At 35.4% G+C, this 24,754-nt stretch overlaps 1 pseudogene; it reads left to right on the forward strand.

The window, feature by feature from the left end:
- The window catches only part of LOC131801370 (uncharacterized), a 204,773-nt pseudogene that overhangs the window by 175,814 nt on the left and 4,205 nt on the right, over positions 1–24,754 (forward strand).

Raw genomic sequence — 24,754 nt, forward strand, 5'->3', positions numbered from 1 at the left:
CCGTTATATTGGGGTCTATGCGACGTGGACCTACATAGGCCTTGTTTGTCATAAGTCATTACCATATTCAAATTCGAAACTTGAAATAAACGGTGAATGATGTAGATAAAATCATTAAAATATCGTATATAGAGAGGTACCGTTATATCGGAGCTGTGCGAAGACCTGGACCAGCATAGACAATTTTCTGTCACAGGCTATAGCATCCATTAAGAACGTCAAATAGGACATCTCAAAAAATTTCGTTGGGTATTGTACTTACCGAATATAGGGAGGTACCGATATATGGGGCCAATACGAAGACCTGTACCTGCATAGACAATTTTCTGTCACAGACTTTAGTTTCCATTACGAACTCTAAATACGTAATTTGAAACAATTCCGTTAAATAATGACGCTAAAATCATCAAAATACCGCATGTCGGGAGGTACCGTTATATGGGGGCTATACGAAGAAGTGGACCTGCACAGACAAATTTCTGTCTTAGGATGTAGTATCCATTACGAATCTTAAATACCAAATTTGAAACAATTCCGATGAATAGTGTCGCTAAAATCATCAAAATACCGAATATCGGGAGGTACCGTTGTATGGGGGCTCTACGAAGACGTGGACCTGCACAGATAATTTTCTGTCATAGGATGTAGTATTCAATTCGAACCAAAGTTGAAACAATTGCGGTGAATAATGTCGCTAAAATCATCAAAATACCGAATATCGGGAGGTACTTATATATGGGGGCTATATGAAAACGTGGACCTACATGGCCCATTTTCGAACTTAACCTGCCTACTGGAAAAATAAACCTACCTGCCTACTGCAAAATTTAAGCCTTCTATCTCAATTCGCTCGAAAGATAGCGTGATTGCAAAAGACATGCAGACGGACATGGCTAAATCGACTTAGAATTTTACGCTGATCAAGAACATATATACTTTGTTGGGTCTGACATGAGTATTTCGAGGAGTTACAAATGGAATGACAATGTTAATATACCCTTCATGGTATGGTGGATGATGGTTTTGGTTATTCAAAATTTTGATCCTTACTGGGGGAGTTACGAGAAGGAATGGTCCGTTCTCTACCATCTCCATAAGAAGGAATGGTTCGATCTCTACCAGCTTTATAACAGATCTTGTTATGATATAAATATTGAGATGTGCCAATTCGGAATGGAATCGAATGTTAATTACGGAAGTTCATTATGGATATTCAAAATTTTGATATTTTATCGGCAGTGGAACGATATATCCTACTTTCATACCAGACCTTGTGTTATTAAAAATTTTATAATATTTTTAATTTGAAGACACTTGGAATCTCACATCACATTTTATAAGAGTTATAATCAGTCTAATTTTAGACCTTTTGGGGGGAGGTACTTGATGGAGTTGGTCTATATTGTCCATTTTCGCACCTTACATAGCACTTGTACTAATATTGGGATTTGCAAAGTTTGCAACAAATTGGATAGTTCTTTTCTTGTGTGGGAGGTAATAAGGGAGTGGATCGATGTTGCCCATCTTCGAACTCGATCTTAGTTTGCCAATAATATTACGATGTACCATGTTTGGTCTAAATCGGATATTTCCTTCAAGAGTTATCGTGCGTACCAGCAAGAGGGACAGACCATCGGAAACCCCTAGATAGAGTCCAAACGTATTAGTTCCAATGAGACCTAGGATCTTAAACAGTTATATCGATGATTCACGTTTTGGCTGTATCAAATGATATATATCCTCTTTAGCCATATAGCTGAGGGTATAAAAACAACGTGAGATTTAGCCATAAAGTCCTTAAAAATATTCTTTTTATACCTTCCCCCCCAATACATACATTGTGTACGGAGTTTTAACGAAATTGTTTGCTTTTTATATGACATTTAATTGTGGAAGGATATTTGAGCCCCATCAAAGTTGTGATAAAAATATTACTTTCTTCGAGAGATAGATATGGATGTAATGGCTCCAAGTACCCTAAAATGCCCATTTTTAGATGCGATATAACAACATTCGCCGATTTCAATTCTTAGATTTTTTTTTGAATATTACGGAGGTTTACAATTACAGATTTAAAAAAAATGTGTGTGTATTCTCTATGATTCGAAGTAAAATAAATGTCTCATCCTTGTCGAAATGGGTTTCATTTTCTCTCCGTTTATTTTTATCATTTATTTTCCGAATCTCGTTGCCAGCAACAATGTTTTTTTTTTTTTTTTCTATTACTCCTTTACATGTATCACTTTCAACGTTCTTGTAATAAAATTTTAAATTATGACATCATTTGGATGAAAATAGAAAAGTCGACACCACGCCCACCCTACCTCCCATCCATAGTCTTCTTTTATATCAATTTCATTTACGAACTATGAAATCCTTATTGATCACGTCAATTTAAAAGAATATTTGCAATAAATTTTTCACAACTCTGCAGTCAATTTTCGTTTTTCGCAAAGAACTGCAGCATAAAAGTACCGGGGAAAATCGGGCAGCAAACTAGAATTTGAGTGCATGTTAGTTTTTGGAATGTGTATGTGTGTGTGTGTGTGTTTTGGGGATATGTGTGGGTGTAGGTCCTCATTCGCATTACTCTTCGCGTCACAAGAGAATGCGGCTTCTGGCCATGCGATTGTGGCAATTGTGGTTCATCGATAGCACTCCAACACAAAACACCCCCGCGGCATTTTGTACACCAAAATTGGTCATAGCCTGAATGGATAGTCACTGTAACGATTTGTCTACTTTGTTTGCTCCGGTCTCTCTTTTTTAGATAATTTTATCCTTTAAGCTGGCTGTTTGGTTGGTTGTGCGGTGGCTTTTTCGGTTCGTTTGTCCAAACTCTTGTGGCCATCACGCAAATGTGTTGGATGCTGCTGCACTCACATGCAAGTGCAGGTTGGCGTTTACTATATGTGTTGGTGAGTGTGGGTGTACCTCCCACGTCATTCAATAAATATTAATAATGTCAATACTCAAAGATTTATGACTTAATTCCAAACTCGACATCACTACCACTCGCTGTGTCAAGCAATAGAGTATTTGCCTGATTTTCGTTATGTATGCGCCATACAAAGGAGTTTGTGGTTGGTTTGAAATCAATATTAAAAAAAAAACAAGTTTCCAGTCAGTTTTGACGCCAGCCAGTGTGCGATTATTCAAAAATATTTTGACTTTTGTTGGATGGATAAGATTTCGAAGGAATGGGAATTGGCCATTTCGTATCGGTTCTAAATAAATATTATATAAATACTTCACTTTATATGAGATCATATCATATTTGGAGAATGTTGAAATGTGTGTGAGGGCGGGCCCGACTTTATGATACCCTATACAACTTTGCTAATTTAGTAGAGCTCCACATAACAATTAGAAGTTTTTATGGGAGAATTCAATCATACATGCTATGATTTTAACTATAATTTAAAGTTCAAAGGACTAAATATGCCGAAGTATTTGTATCTTTTAAATGCGGACTTGTATTTCCCATTTGGTGCACAATTAATTTGAAATCGGATAAAGATATATATGGGAGTTATATCCAAATCGGAACCGATTTCAATGAAATTTAGCAAAGATATTTCTGAGTTGAATTTGATATATTTCCCTGAATATCGTTGTTACGGAGTACATATTACGGCTGTGGGTAACAAATATAACAAATCGGATGAACAGTATATATGGGAGCTATTGCTATATCTGAACCGATCCTCACCAAATTTGACATACTAGCTTCTAGACTCAATTCGGTCGTAATTGCCAAATTTCATCCCGTTTGGGCAAATATTAGACATTTGGTGGTAAATCGGACGAAGTTATATATGGGAGATATATATCCAAATCCGAACCGATCTCGATAAAATTTAGCAAAGGTATTTCTGAGCTGTATTTGATATATTTCCCCAATTATCGTTAGTACAGAGTGCATATTACTGCTGCGGAGGACAAAAATAACAAATCGGATGAACAGTATATGTGGGAGCTATATCTATATCTGAACCGATTTCGATCAAATGTGGCATACTTATTTTCAGGCCTAATTTGATTGTTAGTGCAAAATTCCATTCTATTCGGGCTGATATTTCACGTTTGGTGCACAATAGAAGGCAAATCGGACGAAGATATATATGGGAGCTATATCTAAATTTTTACCGATTATCTCCAATTTCAATGTTGTTTGGAAAATTTCATCTCAATCGGATAATAAATGCGACCTGCATTTTGTTCTCAAGAATACATGGACAGACGGACGGACTGACATGCATAAATCAACTCAGAAATTGATTCTATGGAGATCCTATCTCGCTTCCTTCTCCATATTACAAACAAATGCACAAAGACATAATACCCTTACCACTATTTGGTAGGGTATAACTATCGGTATGGACAAAGTTACAAGAAAATCGAAGGTTAATATCCAATTTTCTGCGAAATCATAAATTCCATATTCAACTCAGGTTCCTGGGTAAAAGAAATAGTAAGTTGTAAATGACTTGTTTCGCTAGTTATACTTTTGTCCGTAAAAGTATTGAAAATTGTGCCTATACCCTTTGTGGGTGAGGTACCAGAAGGGGTTCGCAGATACATATCATCTCAACTTGTGTTAGTAGAAATAATGAGATGTGTGAAATATGAAGAGAACCAGATACATATATCGGATTTTATAATCGTTTTGATTATTCAAAACTTTCACCCTTTGTAGGGGAGGTACGAGAAGGAATGGTCCGATTTCTACCATCTTTATAACAGATCTTGTGGTGAAGGACATATTGAGACTTGATAAGTCTGAATGGAGTCGAATGTTAATTTTGCGTTTTATGAGGTACCAGAAAGATTGGACCGATGTAGTTCATCTTCACACCAGACCTTATGCGAATTTTAAAGAAAATTGGACTCTTGCATCACATTTTATAAGAGTTATAATAATTCAAAAGTTTGACCCTTTGTGGAGGATTATCATTTGCAAAGTTGGAGCAAAATTGGATTTCCATCCCTCTTTCTGGGCAGTGAAATATTTTAATTGACCTTTTGTGGGGGAGGTACCATAAGTCGTGGACCAATATTGCCTATATCCGAAGTCGATCTAAGTTTAATAAAAATATTACAATGTACGAAGTTAGGACCAAATATCCATCCACCCATACAAACGGACGGACGGATCTACTCCAAATGTCTTGAAACAAATTTTCGTGCAAATAGATTTACGTTCTAAAACCGTTATTGCGATGAGACCTGTTTTCGTTGTATAAAATCATATACCCTCTCTATCCATATGACTGAGGATATAAAAAACTAGTTTAGAAAAGCTATATAGGGTCTTCTGGCGATGAAAACCTAGAAAAATGTAAACACTACAAAAGAGTTTGAGCTCTACCCAAGAATTTCAAGAGGTCTTCGATCTATAAAGATTTGTAAAAGGTCTTCTAATAATATGAGATATGTAAAAAGCCCAACCTACAGAAGAGCTGTGAAAGATTTTCCATCTGTTCAAGGCAATTGAGAGGTCTTGTATCTATAAAAGAGTAAAAAGAGTTCTCAATAGTAAAGAAAGTCTTTAAAAGTTCTTCTCTCTTTGGAAGACGGGAAAATAACTTTCTAGCCATTGAAGGAAACATAACCTTCAAAAGAATCAGTTTTAGAATACTACCAGATCTGGTAAAATAGGGCATTTAAGTTTTCTCGGAGGGCGCGTGGAATAAGAACGACTTTGGTTTTCCATTGGAAATCATTTTGGCCCTTATAGAATGACTTAGCATATAGGCTGGAATTCACAGCTGTCGACCAACAAATTGATAATTTTTATATATTCAATTAAAAAATATTTGTAGCTGAAGTGGATGGCATACCCATTCCCACAAAGTTTCCTGCTACCTTTTTAAATACATTTTTTCTAAAACCAATATCGCTAATAACTTCATTTTAATATTCACTAATACCACCCTCATTAAATTACTAAAAGCTCAATATCCCTTTTGAACCACCGCCATTAGGTATGCTTTTAATTGTAGGTAATCCTATTTATTTGTATTTTCCAAATATCCTCTTCCAATTTGGGAAATTATAATAATTTAAGCGACAATTATGTCCATAAACAAACTGCACAATTAATTAACAATTTTATGTGGGGTGCTAAAAGTTTATAACAATCAGTTCAATTGAAATTGTTCAGATGCCAAAATGGTTTTTGGCAACAGTTCCCTTCTGGCGCCCAACCACAAACATACATTTTGTGAAAAAATTACAATTTTCTTTTATTTTATAAACAAAGTAAATCCACCAAAAAAATGTAATACAACAAAGGGCACAAAAAACTAGAGCAAAAGCCACCAACGGATGTCCGGTTATTGGCACTCTTACTCTCGCATTGGTGAGAGCATAACAATAAAGCTGGAATCATAAAACGTTTGCTTTCAATTTATTTGGTTTAAAGGCAAAGTAACGTAAATAACAAAGCTTTGAGCTGTTATTGGAAGACCCTATGGGAGGAATATTTTGGTCTTCTGAAAAAAAAAAAAAACACATTTATTGGTCTTCTATTGGAAAGTCTATGCGAGGATATTATAGTCTTCAATGGGATGACCTTGACATCCTATATAAGGAGAACCCAAGGTCTTCCATAAGATAACCTGATGGTATTCTCTAAGATGTGCTAATGGTCTTCTGTAAGAAGACCTATCGATCTTCTATGAGAAGACTTAATGGTCTTCTATGTGAAGACCTAATGGTCTTCTAAGAGAAGACCTAATTGTCTTCTGTCAGAAGACCTAATGATCTTCTATGAGAAGACCTAATGGTCTTCTATGAGAAGACCTAATGATCTTCTATGAGAAGACCTAATGGTCTTCTATGAGAAGACCAATTGGTCCTCTATGAGAAGACCTAATGGTCTTCTATGAGAAGAACTAATGGTCTTCTATGAGAAGAACTAATGGTCTTCTATGGGAAGACCTAATGTTCTTCTATGGGAAGACCTAATGTTCTTCTATGGGAAGAACTATGACAAGACCTAATGCTCTTCTATGAGAAGACCTAATGGTCTTCTATGAGAAGACCTAATGGTCTTCTATGAGAAGACCTAATGGTCTTCTATGAGAAGACCTAATGGTCTTCTATGAGAAGACCTAATGGTCTTCTATAAGAAGACCTAATGGTCTTCTATGAAAAGACCTAATGAGAAGACCTAATGGTCTTCTATTAGAAGGCCTAATGGTCTTCTATGAGAAAACCTAATGATCTTCTATGAGAAGACCTAATGGTCTTCTATGAGAAGACCTAATGGTCTTCTATGAGAAGACCTAATGGTCTTCTATGAGAAGACCTAATTGTCTTCTGTCAGAAGACCTAATGGTCTTCTATGAGAAGACCTAATGGTCTTCTATGACAAGACCTTATTGTCTTCTATGAGAAGACCTAATGGTCTTCTATGAGAAGACCTAATGGTCTTCTATGAGAAGACCTAATTGTCTTCTGTCAGAAGACCTAATGGTCTTTTATGAGAAGACCTAATGGTCTTCTATGAAAAGACCTAATGGTCTTCTATGAAAAGACCTAATGGTCTTCTATGAGAAGACCTAATGGTCTTCTATGAGAAGACCTAATGGTCTTCTATGAGAAGACCTAATTGTCTTCTGTCAGAAGACCTAATGGTCTTCTATGAGAAGACCTAATGGTCTTCTATGAGAAGACCTAATTGTCTTCTGTCAGAAGACCTAATGGTCTTCTATGAGAAGACCTAATGGTCTTCTATGACAAGACCTTATTGTCTTGTATGAGAAGACCTAATGGTCTTCTATGAGAATACCTAATTGTCTTCTATGAGAAGACCTAATGATGTTCTATGAGAAGATCGGATGGTCTTCTATGAGAAGATCGGATGGTCTTCTATGAGAAGACCTAATGGTCGTCTATGAGAAGACCTAATGGTCTTCTATGAGAAGACCTAATGATCTTCTATGAGAAGACCTAATGGTCTTCTATGCGAAGACCTAATGGTCTTCTATGAGAAGACCTTCTTCTATTAGAAGACCTAATGGTCTTCTATGAGCACACCTAATGGTCTTCTATGAGAAGAACTAATGATCTTCTATGAGAAGACCTAATGATCTTCTATGAAAAGACCTAATGGTCTTTTATGAGAAGACCTAATGGTCTTCTATGAGAAGACCTAAAGGTCTTCTATGAGAAGACCAAATGGTCTTCTATGCGAAGACCTAATGGTCTTCTATGCGAAGACCTAATAGTCTTCTATGAGAAGACCTAATAGTCTTCTATGAGAAGACCTAATCGTTTTCTTTGAGAACACGTAATTGTCTTCTATGAGAAGACCTAATGGTCTTCTATGAGAAGCCCTAATGGTCTTCTATGAGAAGCCCTAATGGTCTTCTATGAGAAGACCTAATGGTCTTCTATGAGATGACCTAATGGTCTTCTATGAGATGACCTAATGGTCGTCTAACAGAAGTCCTATTGGTCATGTATAAGAAGACCTATTGGTCTGCTATAATAAGACCTTGTGCTTTTATGAGTAGTCCAAGTGACCTTCCACGAGAAGACCTTGCTGTCTTCCATGATAGTAGAGATTTGATCCACTTTTTTTTTGAAATTGGTTACTGGAATCTTATAACAACTAGTTATGCCTCCGGAAACAATTTTTCTATATTTAGTATATCTTTCATGTAATGACACCTCCAGAAATTTACACGAATTCAGACGGATTTGTTTTCCCCTGGTTGTGGTTACTTCAAATTGCTGTGTGAAGGCTCATGCTCTGATCAAGGTTATCAATATAATATTTAAACACATGAAATACTTAGCAATTCAGCTTAACCTATGTTACTTAATAATAGTGCCATAAACAAGAACTTAATATTTAACTTAATTTAATTTCGGCAGTTCATTTTTTTGTTATTTATACTTTTTATGAACTACACTTCGCAGCCAACTTACGATTTTATTTACCTTGGCCAATGTTAAATAGAAAATAAAATTCATTAAATTTATTATTATTGCTGTTGATGTTATAAACAAACCAAAAAAAAATAAAACGCAACAATGAAACTCTATAGTTTCCCAATGACCCGGCTAGGCTTCGTCCGTTACATCCACTCAAGTTAATACAAACAAATATTTTCACTCCGTAATTGCTGAAATGGCAGGGAAAAAATCAACAGGATTATGTTGGCGGAAAATAACAAATTCGGTGTATATTAAGCAGGGCAAGCCAATAGTTTTTTTTCTTGTTTTTTTTTTTTTTTTTTGCACATCTACACTACTTGAACCGATATTTAGTTATTTTGTATTCTTTCCTATTTCAATGTTATTATCGTTACAATTATTTTTCCGTTTGTTTGGTTGAAAACCATTTTTATTAACTTTTTAGCTGTTCTCAGCTGCCGGCGAAGAGAAAAAAATTGGTTTTAATTTGTTTTTCTTTTTTAGATATTATTTTATGTAGAGTGTTGCTGCAATTACATTTTTGTATATATACATATATGATTGGATATTAAGCTGTTTTTTTTTTTTTTTTTTTTTTTTGTAAAATAAATGTTGTTTTGATGGTTGTTACACAAACTGAGAGCAGTTTTTTATGACAGGAATCAAATATATACATAGAAAATATATGCCATATTTGTGTATGTGTTTATGTTTATACAGGGTGAGATGGAAAAACCTTCAACTAACGTCAGACTGTTGTCATTTCTAAGCCACTCCTCCGACAGCTGTTATAATTATTCCAGCGACAACTCATTATGTTGTTTACAAGCGTACAAAAGCAGTTTGGTGAGATTTTTCCCGAGAATTTTTTTTTTTTTTGTGGTTGAATTCAAGCGCTGTTTGATTTCGTTACATTTGACTGGAAAAGTAGGTATGTGGAGGGTGTATTAAAGCCTTTGGCGCGCAAATATTTTGACCGAAGACCTTGGACATTCCAACAGGACTCAGCACCATCGCACTCACTACGCGCCAACCAAGAATGGTTACAAAATGAGATTCCTTGCTTCATATCCAGCACAAAATGGCCCCCAAAATCTCCGGATACCAGTCGGACTATTGGACTATTGTGTCTGAAGTATTTTGGAAAGCAAGGTTGGCATTAAAAACAAAAAAATACCAATGTGTCCATCACCTCAAGCAACCGGGAATGGGCAGCGTGTGACGAATTCATTGGCCGTTCGAAGGCCACAATTCGTGCCAAAGGTGACCATTTCGAGCAAATCTGAACTTATTCTGATAATTAATGCTATTTGCGATATTATTTTTCTTTCATTCAATAAAATTTAAAAAACAAGTAAACGTAAGTAATCGTAAGTACTTACGGCCAGGCCGAACTTTGAATACCTCCACCATTTGGAACCAATTTGGCAATCCACAATAACAATAAAATCCGTTAAAAAATCTGTTTAAATCTTAGAAGTACCGAATGTAGCTATTATATTAGGGTAAACACGACGACATAGACCTACATAGGTAACTTTTGTCATAAGCCATTACAATATTCATATTCGAAACTTAAAAAAAAAAATCTGTGACCTGGACCTGCACAGACAATTTTTTGTCTTAGGCTGTAGCATTTATTGCGAACTTCAAATACCAAATTTAAAACAATTTCGGTGAATAATTTCGCTAAAATCATCAAAATACCGAATATAGGGAGGTACCATTATTTTGGGGCTATACGAGTACGTTGACCTGCACAGACAATTTCCTATGCTGTAGCGACCATTACGAACATCTATTACGAAGCTTGAAACAATTCCGGTGAATAATGTCGCTGAAATCATCAAAATACGGAATATCGGGAGGTGCCGTTATATGGGGGCTATACAAAGACCTGGACCTGCAAAGACAATTTTTTTGTCATAGGCTGTAGCACCCATTACTAACATTAAATACCAAATTTGAAAGAATTCTGATGAATATTTTCGCTAAAATCATCAAAATACCGAATATCGGGAGGTACCGTTATATGGGGGCTATACCAAAACGTGGACCTATATAGCCTATTTGCAATATCAAAAGTCCTGCAGATATAATATACATTTGAATATTTTTTTTTTTTTCAATCTACTTCAATTCCTTCAATGGCTAGAGTGATTTCCACAGACGGTCTATCCGCAGACGGACGGACATCTCTTAATCGTAGAATTTTATGCTGATCAAGTATATATTTTGTGGTGTCTAAAATATATATTTCGAGGTGTTACAAGCGGAATGACAAACTTCATATACCCTCCATACTAGGGTGGAGGGTATAAAAATGTTAAAAAATTTTGCGTTTGACATAGTTGCAGTTTTTTTTGTATCTCACCCTGTATGTGTACCTAGCGTTTTTTATGATTTTAGCAAATTGAAATTTGATGACCATCGACGAAGTTCTGTGACGTTGATGATGCATGTAAATTAATTACAATATTTTATTCCCTATGCAGCTGCGAACAATTCGTAGCAAAAACCAGCACTAATCAGATAATGGTTAGTCAATATGACCTAAATTCAAGCAAAAAATATAAAATAACAATAACAATAAAATGTAGATCTGTCCGACCGTCTGTTGAAATCATGCTAGAGTTAAAACGAATTAAGATGGGAAACTTATTTTAGTAAGTCTTTTTTCTGAAGGCAGGATACATTTGAAGATGCGATCCGCGTTATGGTATATCCTCTATATATCGGTACCTCCAGATATTTGGTATTTTGATCATTTCAGCCACATTTATCAATGAAATTGTCTGAAAATCCACACATGGAGTTCCTTCTGAGAGCTTTGCCCCTGGTAGAGAATTGTCTATATGGGTTCACGATATCGTATAGCCACCATGATTTTAGCGACATTATTTAGCGGAATTGTTTCAAATTTTGCAGTTGACGTTCGTATCTGACGTTTTTATCTGAAGGCAGGATAAATTTGAAGATGCGATCCGCGTTATGGTATATCCTCCATATATCGGTACCTCCAGATATTTGGTATTTTGATCATTTCAGCCACATTTATCAATGAAATTGTCTGAAAATCTACACATGGTGATCCTTCTGAGAGCTTTGCCCCTGGTAGAGAATTGTCTATATGGGTTCACGATGTCGTATAGTCCCCATGATTTTAGCGACATTATTTAGCGGAATTGTTTCAAATTTTGCAGTTGACGTTCGTAATGTGTACTACAAGCTATGCGGGAAAATTGTTTATGCAGATCCACGACTTTATATAACTCACATATAAAGCCACCTCCCTATAGTTGTTTTTATACCCTCCACCATAGTATGGAGGTTATATTAAGTTTGTCATTTCGTTTGCAACACCTCGAAATATACATTTAAGACTCCACAAAGCATATATATTCTAAATCAGCATAAAATTCTATGTCGATTTATCAATGACCTTACGTATGTCCGTCTGTGGAAATCATTCTAGATTCCGAACGAAATGAAGTAGGTTGATAAAATTTTACTAAAATGTGTATTATGTCTGCAGGACTTTTGGTATTGAAAATGGGACATGTAGGTCCACGTATAGCCCCATATAACGCCCCCCCTCGGTATTCGATATTTTGATGATTTTAGCGACATTATTTAGTGGAACTATTTCAAATTTTGTATTTGAAGTTCGTAATTAATTCAATAGCCTAAGACAGAAAATTGTCGGTGCAGGTCCAGGTTTTATAACCGCCATGGTACATCTAGAAAGATTTTTTTTCCAAATTTCGCATTTGAATATTGTAAAGCTTGTGCCAATTTTGCCTATGCAGGTCCACGTCGTCGTATAGACCCTAATATACGACTACATTCGGTATTTTTTAGATTTTAACAGAATTTTTAACGGATATTTTTTTTTGACAATTTTTAAATTTGTACCAAATGGTGGAGGGTATTCAATGTTCGGCCTGGCAGAACTTATAGCTTTTCTAACTTGTTTTTTTTTTTTTTTTTGTAAGTTGGGCCTGCCCGAACTTAGCTTCTTTTTTACTTGTTAGTCAAAACTCCATACATCGTACTAAATTTTCGGACTTATATATTATTCCGGTTTTTCCCTTTTTCGAAGAGAAAAATGGGAAAACTTTTACTTTGAAAAGACTTCAAAATCTTTCATTTTGCAGTTTACCGAGGAGGATATTAGTAAAGCCATTAGACAATGAACCCGCACTTATTTATTCTCTGCAAAACAATTTCAGCGTCTTCATATGTAAGACCTAGAAACCAACAGTGACCTCAATATCATATTTCCAAATTCTAGATCTATCGGTTTGCCACAATTCCAAATTGTACCAAATTTAGTACCATATAGTACACATGAGTACAAACTTTCTAAATACCCAATCCTATCCTGCAACAGTAATCTTAATTCCAAATTTGAGGATTCCAGGTCGCTCAATTTATCCAAATCCAATATGTACCAAATTTTGTACATTTTAGTACATACTTACATATATATATATATATATATATATATATATATATATATATATATATATATATATATATATATATATATATATATATATATATATATCGTTAACCTATATAGAGAATTCTCTGTCGGGAAGTAAAGTGCTCACAAAGAAACCCTTGTGTACAAAGAACCCCTTGTAAGCATTCCGTTGAAAAATATGGCTAAAAACATCAAAATACCGAATATCGGGGGTAACGTTATATGAGGGATATACGATATGGTGGACCTGTATAGACAATTCTCTCTCAGGGGGTAAAGTACTCGCAAGAAACTACTTGTGTGGATTTTCAGACAATTCCGATGAAAAATGTGGGTAAAATCATCAAAATACCGAATATCGGGGGGTACCGTTATTTGGGGGATGTACGATATCGTGGACGGATATAGACAATTCTTTTTGAGGGGGTAAAATACCCACAAGGGACTCCTTTTGTGGAATTTCAGACAATTCCATTGAAAAATATGGCTAAAATCATCAAAATACCGAATACCATGGGGGTACCGTTATATGGGGGCTATACGATATTGTGGTCGTATATAGATAATTCTCTGCCGAGGTATAAAGTACCCACGAGAAACTCCTTCTGTGGATTTTCAGACAATTCTGTTGAAAAATGTGGCTAACGTCATCAAAATACCGAATATCGGGGGTACCGTTATATGGGGGCTATACGGTATCGTGGACCGATATAGCCCATCTTCGAACTTGACATGCCGGCAGACAAAAGAGAGATCTGTGCAAAATTTTAGCTTCCTATCTTAATTCGTTTAGACTGTAGCGTGATTACAACAGACGGATGGACAGGGCTAAATCGTCTTAGAATTTTACGCTTATCAAGAATATATATACTTTGTTGGGTCTAAAATGATTATTTCGATGAGTTACAAACGGAATGACGAACTTAATATACCCTCCATACTTTTTTTGGTGGAGGGTATAAAATGGTACTAAAAGTGGTATCCTTTGTGGAAGCAGTACAGCTAGGATTTGAATATAGGGTCACAGATGGAGTATTGATAGATGTAGCAAGAGGTAGAGGAAATTCGCACTATAAGTACATGAAATGTACTAAAAAGTACTACATTTAGTACGATTTCGTATTATGTTAATGGTTAGAGCTAATGACTTGAAATTTTGAATGGGAATCAAGATTGAGGAGTAGAGTCGATGTAGGGAGGTAGTTTGTACTAAGCGGTGCTAAGTTTAGTACAATTTGAATTTGCAGAACCGAATGGAGCTGGAATCATGGAATTTGCAAATTACCGTTACTAGCTGAGTGCAGGATTGGGATACGAAAAAATGTTCGAAATTTATTCGAAAATTGTACTTATATGCACGAAAAGTATTAAATAGTACTAAATTTGGTACACATACGATGTTTAGTACCATTTCATGTCAACGGTTAGAGCTAAAAACTTAATATTTAGTTTGGGAAACAAGGTTGAGGAATAGAGTCGATATAAAGAGATATTTTTATACTCATGTATACGAAAAGAAAAAAAGAGTACTAAACGGTACTAAATTTAGTACAATTTAAATTTGGAGGAACATATGGAACTGGAATCCTGAAGTTAGAAATTAACATTACTGGCAGAGTGTTGGATTGGGATATGGAAAATGTTTTCGAAATGTATACATATGTGCTAGAAAAATACTAAATGGTACTAAATTTGATACAATTTCGATTTTGGTGAACCGATTGAGTTGGAATCCTGAAATTTGGAATTAAGATTACTGTTACATTGTAGGACTAAGATATGTATATAGATTTGGAAATTCTGAAATTTTGTGTACTAAAAGGTACTAAATTTGGTACAATTTAAATTTAGGAGAATCAGTAGAGTTGAAATCCTGAAATATGGAAATAGGATTTCAATTGGATTCTTTGATTTAGGTAGTTATGTAAATGTGTCCCAAACAATTTGGTACAATTTGGATTTGAGTGAATCAATAGAATTGGTATAAATTGGAAATACACTGTCGGAGTGTAGGATTGTGTTATGTTGGAAGTTTTGGAAATTCGTACATATGTGTCCTAAATGGTGCTAAATTTGGTACAATTTAAATTTTGGGGAAATCTGAAATTTGGAGATGAGGTTAATATTGCATAATATGATATAGGTAATTTGTATTTATGTGTACTAAATGGTACTTATTTTCGTACAATCAGGATTTGAGTGAATCAATAGAGCTGGTTGCCTGGAAATCGGAAATAAGATAGAAATCGGATAAGAATAAGTAGAATTGGGATATGGGGGTAGTTTATATATATATATATATATATATATATATATATATATATATATATATATATATATATATATATATATATATATATATATATATATATATATATATATATATATATATATATATATATATATATATATATATATATATATATATATATATATATATATATATATATATATATATATATATATATATATAAACTACCCCCATATCCCAATTCTACTTATTCTTATCCGATTTCTATCTTATTTCCGATTTCCAGGCAACCAGCTCTATTGATTCACTCAAATCCTGATTGTACGAAAATAAGTACCATTTAGTACACATAAATACAAATTACCTATATCATATTATGCAATATTAACCTCATCTCCAAATTTCAGATTTCCCCAAAATTTAAATTGTACCAAATTTAGCACCATTTAGGACACATATGTACGAATTTCCAAAACTTCCAACATAACACAATCCTACACTCCGACAGTGTATTTCCAATTTATACCAATTCTATTGATTCACTCAAATCCAAATTGTACCAAATTGTTTGGGACACATTTACATAACTACCTAAATCAAAGAATCCAATTGAAATCCTATTTCCATATTTCAGGATTTCAACTCTACTGATTCTCCTAAAATTTAAATTGTACCAAATTTAGTACCTTTTAGTACACAAAATTTCAGAATTTCCAAATCTATATACATATCTTAGTCCTACAATGTAACAGTAATCTTAATTCCAAATTTCAGGATTCCAACTCAATCGGTTCACCAAAATCGAAATTGTATCAAATTTAGTACCATTTAGTATTTTTCTAGCACATATGTATACATTTCGAAAACATTTTCCATATCCCAATCCAACACTCTGCCAGTAATGTTAATTTCTAACTTCAGGATTCCAGTTCCATATGTTCCTCCAAATTTAAATTGTACTAAATTTAGTACCGTTTAGTACTCTTTTTTCTTTTCGTATACATGAGTATAAAAATATCTCTTTATATCGACTCTATTCCTCAACCTTGTTTCCCAAACTAAATATTAAGTTTTTAGCTCTAACCGTTGACATGAAATGGTACTAAACATCGTATGTGTACCAAATTTAGTACTATTTAATACTTTTCGTGCATATAAGTACAATTTTCGAATAAATTTCGAACATTTTTTCGTATCCCAATCCTGCACTCAGCTAGTAACGGTAATTTGCAAATTCCATGATTCCAGCTCCATTCGGTTCTGCAAATTCAAATTGTACTAAACTTAGCACCGCTTAGTACAAACTACCTCCCTACATCGACTCTACTCCTCAATCTTGATTCCCATTCAAAATTTCAAGTCATTAGCTCTAACCATTAACATAATACGAAATCGTACTAAATGTAGTACTTTTTAGTACATTTCATGTACTTATAGTGCGAATTTCCTCTACCTCTTGCTACATCTATCAATACTCCATCTGTGACCCTATATTCAAATCCTAGCTGTACTGCTTCCACAAAGGATACCACTTTTAGTACCATTTTATACCCTCCACCAAAAAAAGTATGGAGGGTATATTAAGTTCGTCATTCCGTTTGTAACTCATCGAAATAATCATTTTAGACCCAACAAAGTATATATATTCTTGATAAGCGTAAAATTCTAAGACGATTTAGCCCTGTCCATCCGTCTGTTGTAATCACGCTACAGTCTAAACGAATTAAGATAGGAAGCTAAAATTTTGCACAGATCTCTCTTTTGTCTGCCGGCAGGTCAAGTTCGAAGATGGGCTATATCGGTCCACGATACCGTATAGCCCCCATATAACGGTACCCCCGATATTCGGTATTTTGATGACGTTAGCCACATTTTTCAACAGAATTGTCTGAAAATCCACAGAAGGAGTTTCTCGTGGGTACTTTATACCTCGGCAGAGAATTATCTATATACGACCACAATATCGTATAGCCCCCATATAACGGTACCCCCATGGTATTCGGTATTTTGATGATTTTAGCCATATTTTTCAATGGAATTGTCTGAAATTCCACAAAAGGAGTCCCTTGTGGGTATTTTACCCCCTCAAAAAGAATTGTCTATATCCGTCCACGATATCGTACATCCCCCAAATAACGGTACCCCCCGATATTCGGTATTTTGATGATTTTACCCACATTTTTCATCGGAATTGTCTGAAAATCCACACAAGTAGTTTCTTGCGAGTACTTTACCCCCTGAGAGAGAATTGTCTATACAGGTCCACCATATCGTATATCCCTCATATAACGTTACCCCCGATATTCGGTATTTTGATGTTTTTAGCCATATTTTTCAACGGAATGCTTACAAGGGGTTCTTTGTACACAAGGGTTTCTTTGTGAGCACTTTACTTCCCGACAGAGAATTCTCTATATAGGTTAACGATAACGTATAGCTCCCATATAACGGTACCCCGAGATATTTGGTATTTTGATGATTTTAGCCACATTTACCAATCGTATTATCTGAAAATCCACACACGAAGTTCTTTGTGAGCACTTTACCCCTGAGACGATATTGTCCACAATATCGTATATCCCCTATATAACGGTACTCCCCTATATTCGGTATTTCGATGATTTTAGCCACTTTTTCCAATGGAATTATCTGAAAATCCATACAAGGAGTTCCTTGTGAGTACTTTACACGCAGACATAGATTTGTCTTTATAGGTCCACAATATCGTATATCCCCTCATATATCGGCACTTTCCTATATTAGATATTTTAAAGATTTTAAAAGAATTTTTAATGGATTTAATTTTGTTGAAAATTTTTTAATTTGTTCCAAATGGTGGAGGGTATTCAAATTTCGGCCCGGCCGAACTTACTGCTGTTTTACTTGTTATACTTTTCGTACCGTTCTCGTACGAATTTCCGAATACCCAGCTTTATCTGACTCCTTGGGACTAAGTGTGATCCTCATCCAAAATTTCAACGTTTCTAGCTTCAGCCGTTTAGTCTGGGTGTTGATGAGTCATCAGGCAGTCAATTAGTTTACTCTGTTATCAATATAGATGTGTTCTACGAGTAGAAGACCATCCTCACGTTTTCTGTAGACATAAGACCTTTTACGGATCTTATTGGAGAATAAAATATTTTTGCATTTCTTTTACTAGCAGGTGACCTTAAACGGACAACAGACAGAAAACCGTTCACATGTTTTCTTGAGGCACCTCTCTAGGTCTAAGTCTTCTATAAACCTAAGATTCTCCATAAGATTATAAAATATTCTCCATAATACTATAAGCTTTCTATCCGTTATTAGCAGTAAAGTAAATATAGCCAAATCATTGCTTATACTGACCTTTACAGGTCCTTTGAGATTGTTTTGCCACAAATCCCCCAACGAATATTTTGTAATAATTCTGGTGTAAGCTATCAATACGTGAGAGTTCCTCGTTTAACTTTAACAAAGTAAGGAACACATAAAATGAGAACAACATTAGCCACAAACACCATTACATACATACATACATACATACATACATACATACATACATACATACATACATACATACATACATACATGCATACATACACACATACATACATTCTTTCTGGCAAAGTAACAAGATAAAAAAAACACAACACTGAGCAACTCATCCATTATTTAAACTACGGACATTTAATTAAATTCCTATTCAACTTTCAAACCCCATTTATTTATTACCAGAATAACAGGAGCAACAAAAAAAAGAACAACTACAACCAGCCAGAGAAAAAACATGCTTAATTGCATTACTTTCGCTTCAATTTGTAGCAGGCCAAAGGATCAGTGGTGAATGGTGACTAGAGGCTGGCGAAGATGGCTGGGTTTAATGGTCATGGCTATTGCAGTGCTGCAACTGAACACTTTGGATTGCAGCAATTCCAATGTAGACACAAAACCCCCCATAGAGTTATGCACTCGTTGCGGATGAGAACGGATGTGAGATGTTAGATGTGATTATTTAGTGGGAGTATATTCGTTGGCAATAGCTAGACTGGTGGCATTAATACAGAGCGACATAAAATTGTTATCAGACAAAAGCCTGAAAATTATGCTACGATGCAATAGTTGGATGCATATAAGAAAGAGGCGCCCGGCACCCATTCGCCATAGAAAAACATTCCGTTTGCAGTTGGCCAACCATAACAAAGGCTGTAAAAATAAGCACACCAACTGCATCCAGTATTTTTTTTTGCCCACTTCTCCTTCTCTCTTCCACTCTCAAACAAAACAGAGTAATAAAGTGACCGTCATTATACATTTACTTCGATTCTTAAATGGCTTTGCTACCATGGGGCGGGCATGGTCATTGCCATAAGGGACATCACACAATGGCCATGAACAATTACATAAATACATGTAGACACTTTTTTTTGGGTACGGAAACTTGCGATTTCCACTTGAAGAGATACTGTTGGTATTGCAACGCTTAACAAAAATAAAATGGTTGAAGATTGAAAAAAGCTATACATATATTTAAAGGGATACATACCATACACCACAATGAGTGGGCATATACAGGCTGAGATAAAAAAAAATTGCAACAAAGACAAACGCCAAAATTTTTAATTATTTTTATACCCTACACCACAAGGTGGTCAGGGTATTATGTCTTTGTGCATTTGTTTGTAACAGGCAAAAGGAAACGAGATAGACCCATAGTTGCTTTTGATGATCTGCATAGAATCACATTCCGAGTCGATTTATGCATGTCCGTCCGTCCGTCTGTCGGTCCGTTCATCCGTCCGTCTGTCCATGTATTTTTGTAAACAAAGTACAGTTCGCATTTATTGCCCTACCCAGGTGAAATTTTGCACAAATCATTTGTTTGGCCCAAGGACGAACCTAATTGAAATTGGAGAAATAATCGGTCAAAATATAGATATAGATATAGCTCCCATATACATCTTCGTCCCATTTGCCTGTTATTGTGCACCAAACGTGTAATATCAGTCCGAAAAGTATGGAATTTTGCACGTGCGATCAGATTGGACCTGAAAATAAATATGCCAAATTTGATCGAAATCGGTTCAGATATAGCCATAGCTCCCAAATATATTTTTCATCCGATTTGTTATTTTTGTCCACAGCAGCCGTAATATGCACTCTGTAATGACAATATTTGGGGCAATATATCACATACAGCTCATAAATACATTTGCTAAATTTTATCGAGATCGATTCAGATTTGGATATAGCTCCCATATATAACTTCGTCCGATTTAGCTCTTATTGCGCACCAAACGTCTAATATTTGCCCAAATTGGGTGAAATTTTGCACTTTCGACCGAATGGAGTCTAGAAGCTAGTATGTCAAATTTGCTGAAGATCGGTTTAGATATAGCTATAGTTCCCATATATATTGTTCATCCGATTTGTTGTATTTGTTACCCACAGCCGTAATATGCACTCCGTAACACGATATTCAGGGAAATATATCAAATACAGCTCAGAAATATCTTTGCCAAGTTTTATCGGGATCGGTTCCGATTTGGATATACCTCCCATATATATTTTATCCGATTTTAAATTAATTGTGCACCAAATGGTCAATACAAGTCCAAATTTAAAAGATACAAATGCTTCGGCATATTTAGTCCTTTGAACTTAAAATTATAATTATTATCATAGCGTGCATGATTGAATTCTCCCATAAAAGCTTTTAGTAGATATGCGGAGCTCTACAAAATTAGCAAAGTGGTGTAGGGTATTTTACTGTTTTTTTTTTTAATTTTACCGAATCAAAGCAAAAAAAAATCGAAAATAGCATTAAATTTTAGAATAAGTTTTGATTTGTTCGAATTGGTCACCTTTGGCACAAATTATAGCCTTAAAACGGCCAATGAAACCGTTACACGCTGCCCGAATGTTGCTCTGCGGTTTATTGGCCCATTCCTGGCGAAGCGTTTGCTTGAGGAGATCAACACTTTGGTATTTTTTATTGCCAACCTTGGTTTCCAAAATACTCCAGACACAATAGTCCAACGGATTAGTATCAATTGTGCGCTGAAAATGAAGCGAGGAACCTCATTTTGTAACCATTCTTGGGTGGCGCGTGCTAAGTGCGATGGTATATATATATATATATATATATATATATATATATATATATATATATATATATATATATATATATATATATATATTTTCTTGATCAGCGTAAAAGTCTAAGCCGATTTAGCCATGTCCGTCAGTCTGTCTGTCTGTTTGTCTGTCCGTCTATCGAAGAAATTGAGATAGAAGGCTAAAATATTTTGCCAGTAGGCAGGTTAAGTTGTATGGGCCATGTAGGTCATGTAGTTATCATGTAGCCCCCATCGGTACCTCCCGATATTTATTATTTTGATGATTTTAGCGACATTATTTATCGGGATTGTTTCAAATCTCGCATGTGAAGTTTGAAATGAGTACTTCAGTCCATGCCAGAAAATTGTCTGTGCAGGTCCACGTCTTCGTATAGGCCCCATATAACGGTACTCCCTATATTCGGTATTGTGATGATTTTAGCTACATTATAAACAGATTTTTCTTCAAGTTTCGCATTTAAATATTGTAATAACTTATGACAAAAATTGCCTATGCAGGTCCACGTCGTCGTATAAGCATTCGGTATTTTTAAGATGTTAACAGAAGTTTTAACGGAATTTATTTATTTATTTATTTATTTTGTTTTTGGAAATTGCCAAATTTGTACCAAATGGTGGAGGATATTAAAATTTCGGCCCGGCCGAACTTACAGCTTTTTTACTTGTTTGGAATTTCAATGGCTTTACCCCGAGCCCATTTTTCAATATTTGCCAAATGGAATATTGCGACATGTTCAGCTCTGGGGCTGGATTCTTGTTCTATGAAAATATGAAATGCAAAAATATTTTCTTTATAAAATTTTACATTTGACATTTCTTTCCTTTATAAAAGTTTTCATTTCACATTTTTATGGAAAAGAATTGAGTCCCAGGAGACATTTTTCGATCACTGCGAGGCGGATTTCGATCAAGTCGATTCATTACTTTTCGAACCATTTCTGCCGATGTTGCTGTTTTCTTCCGTCCACTTCCTTGACATTGGGCTAAGCTACCAGTATCACGGTAAAGAGCGATGATACGAGACACAAAAGATTTATTCACATTTAAATGCTAGGGTGCTCTAACGATAGCCACTTGTGGTTCTCCAGCCAAATATAAAGAAATCACAATATCACGCTTGAATTCCATTACGAATTACTTTTTTTTCTGGAAAATCCTCACCAAATTGCTTTTGTATGCTTGTAAACAATGTAATGAGCTGTCACTGGAATAATTTTATCAGCTGTCGGACGAGTGGCTTAGAAATGAAAACAGTCTGAAATTGGTTGTTGTGTTTCCATCTTACCCTCTATATATGTAAACGATCCTTAAAGTGTGTAAAGTCTACAGAATATTATATTATGGTCCTATGCAAGAACTTCTTTCCATACCATCTATGGGCTATGTTCCCTATAAAGTAGACCGATTTAAGGTCTTCCCTAAAAGGTCTTCTCTACCAAGAAGATCTTTGCATATTCTTCATCTATGTGCGCCTAGTAGAAAGTGTTCAAACACCAATACAATCATATTTCGTTACTTAAAACATTAAAGCTTTTCGCCAAATCCCACCATTTTCAGCTTCTATCACCCCTCCATTTTCAGCTTCTTCACCATATATTTATTGCCACCGGTTTGTATTATCACGGTATGGCAGCTTATGCTACAATCCTGCTTACGACTGCAGTTAAAACGATTTGTATGAATGTGTGTGTGTGTGATTTTTTTATTACAGATGCTCGTGTGAATGTCCTGTGAACACGACATCGAATGAGTGAGACATGTGTATGTATGTGTGATGTGAGTACACACATATGTGAATGTACTTTTACGAACGAATATTGGATAAATTATGTTTAAATTTCCATTTGTATTGCTCCATTGTCTGATGTTGTCGTTCTTTGTTTTTTTTTCCTTTTTTCTTCCACTCTCTTTCTCTGCCTATCTGTTTCATGTTGTGGCGATCTGACGTCCTCCAGGTGCCAGAACGTGTACGAGCCATGAATGCTAGCATAAAACTTTTGCTAATTGTCCGAGAGCCGGTGACAAGAGCCATTTCTGATTATACGCAATTACGTAGTCATGCTGCAACGGCCACATTACCACTGGCCAACGCCAATGAAAACCAACAGCCGCATCAACAACAACAGCAGCAGCAACAACCACAACACTCGTCGTCAACTGGAAATGCGGGCAAATTGTCCTCGCACTCATCGTCGATGCTCTATAACAAATTAAATGCCGGTTACTCTTCATCACAAATATACGACAACTCGATAGGTGGGGGTGGCGGAGGAGGAGGCAGTGCAGGTGGTATTGGCCCCGGCAGTGGTGGAGGACGTTATATTTACGGTTCAGGTGCCGGCAGTTTAAAGGCAAACTATAACAAAAATTTGCACTCAATGCGCCAGTATGAAACGACAACACCAAATCCAGCATCGGCGGCAGCTGCAGCGGCCCAAATATTGTCAAAGTGAGTGGAAACTGCTTCTTTTTTTATGACTATACTTTTTTTTGGACACTTGTCCATTTCCATAATAAAACTATATTTCGGTACGAATATAAGATAGGATGTTTTACATATCCTGTGTAGTTTTGCGTTAAAATATTTCCTGAATTAAAACATATTTCCCAGATTTTATTTTGTTCGTGAAATTTTATTTCAAAAGAATATGTTTTTTCTTTTGCATGGGAAGCATTTTGTACTCCAGCTATTGTTGTTATTTAATATGTTTTTTATTTTATTTTTTTGTTTGTATCTCGTTTCCAGCAGATCCTTTGAAGAGTTGGCCATTTTTCCCAATGGCACAGTTAACGAATCGTATCGCCCCTTAACCATCTCCATGTACCACTTACATTTGCATCGTTGGCTGGAAGTCTTCCCTAGAGAACAGATTTTGGTTGTCAATGGTGATCGGCTGATAGACGATCCGGTATCGCAGTTAAAGAAAATTGAAACATTTTTAGGTGAGTATGAACAATTTAAAA

Source organism: Musca domestica, unplaced genomic scaffold (genome assembly GCF_030504385.1).
Source record: "Musca domestica strain aabys unplaced genomic scaffold, Musca_domestica.polishedcontigs.V.1.1 16, whole genome shotgun sequence".
Taxonomy (NCBI): Eukaryota; Metazoa; Arthropoda; class Insecta; order Diptera; family Muscidae; genus Musca; species Musca domestica.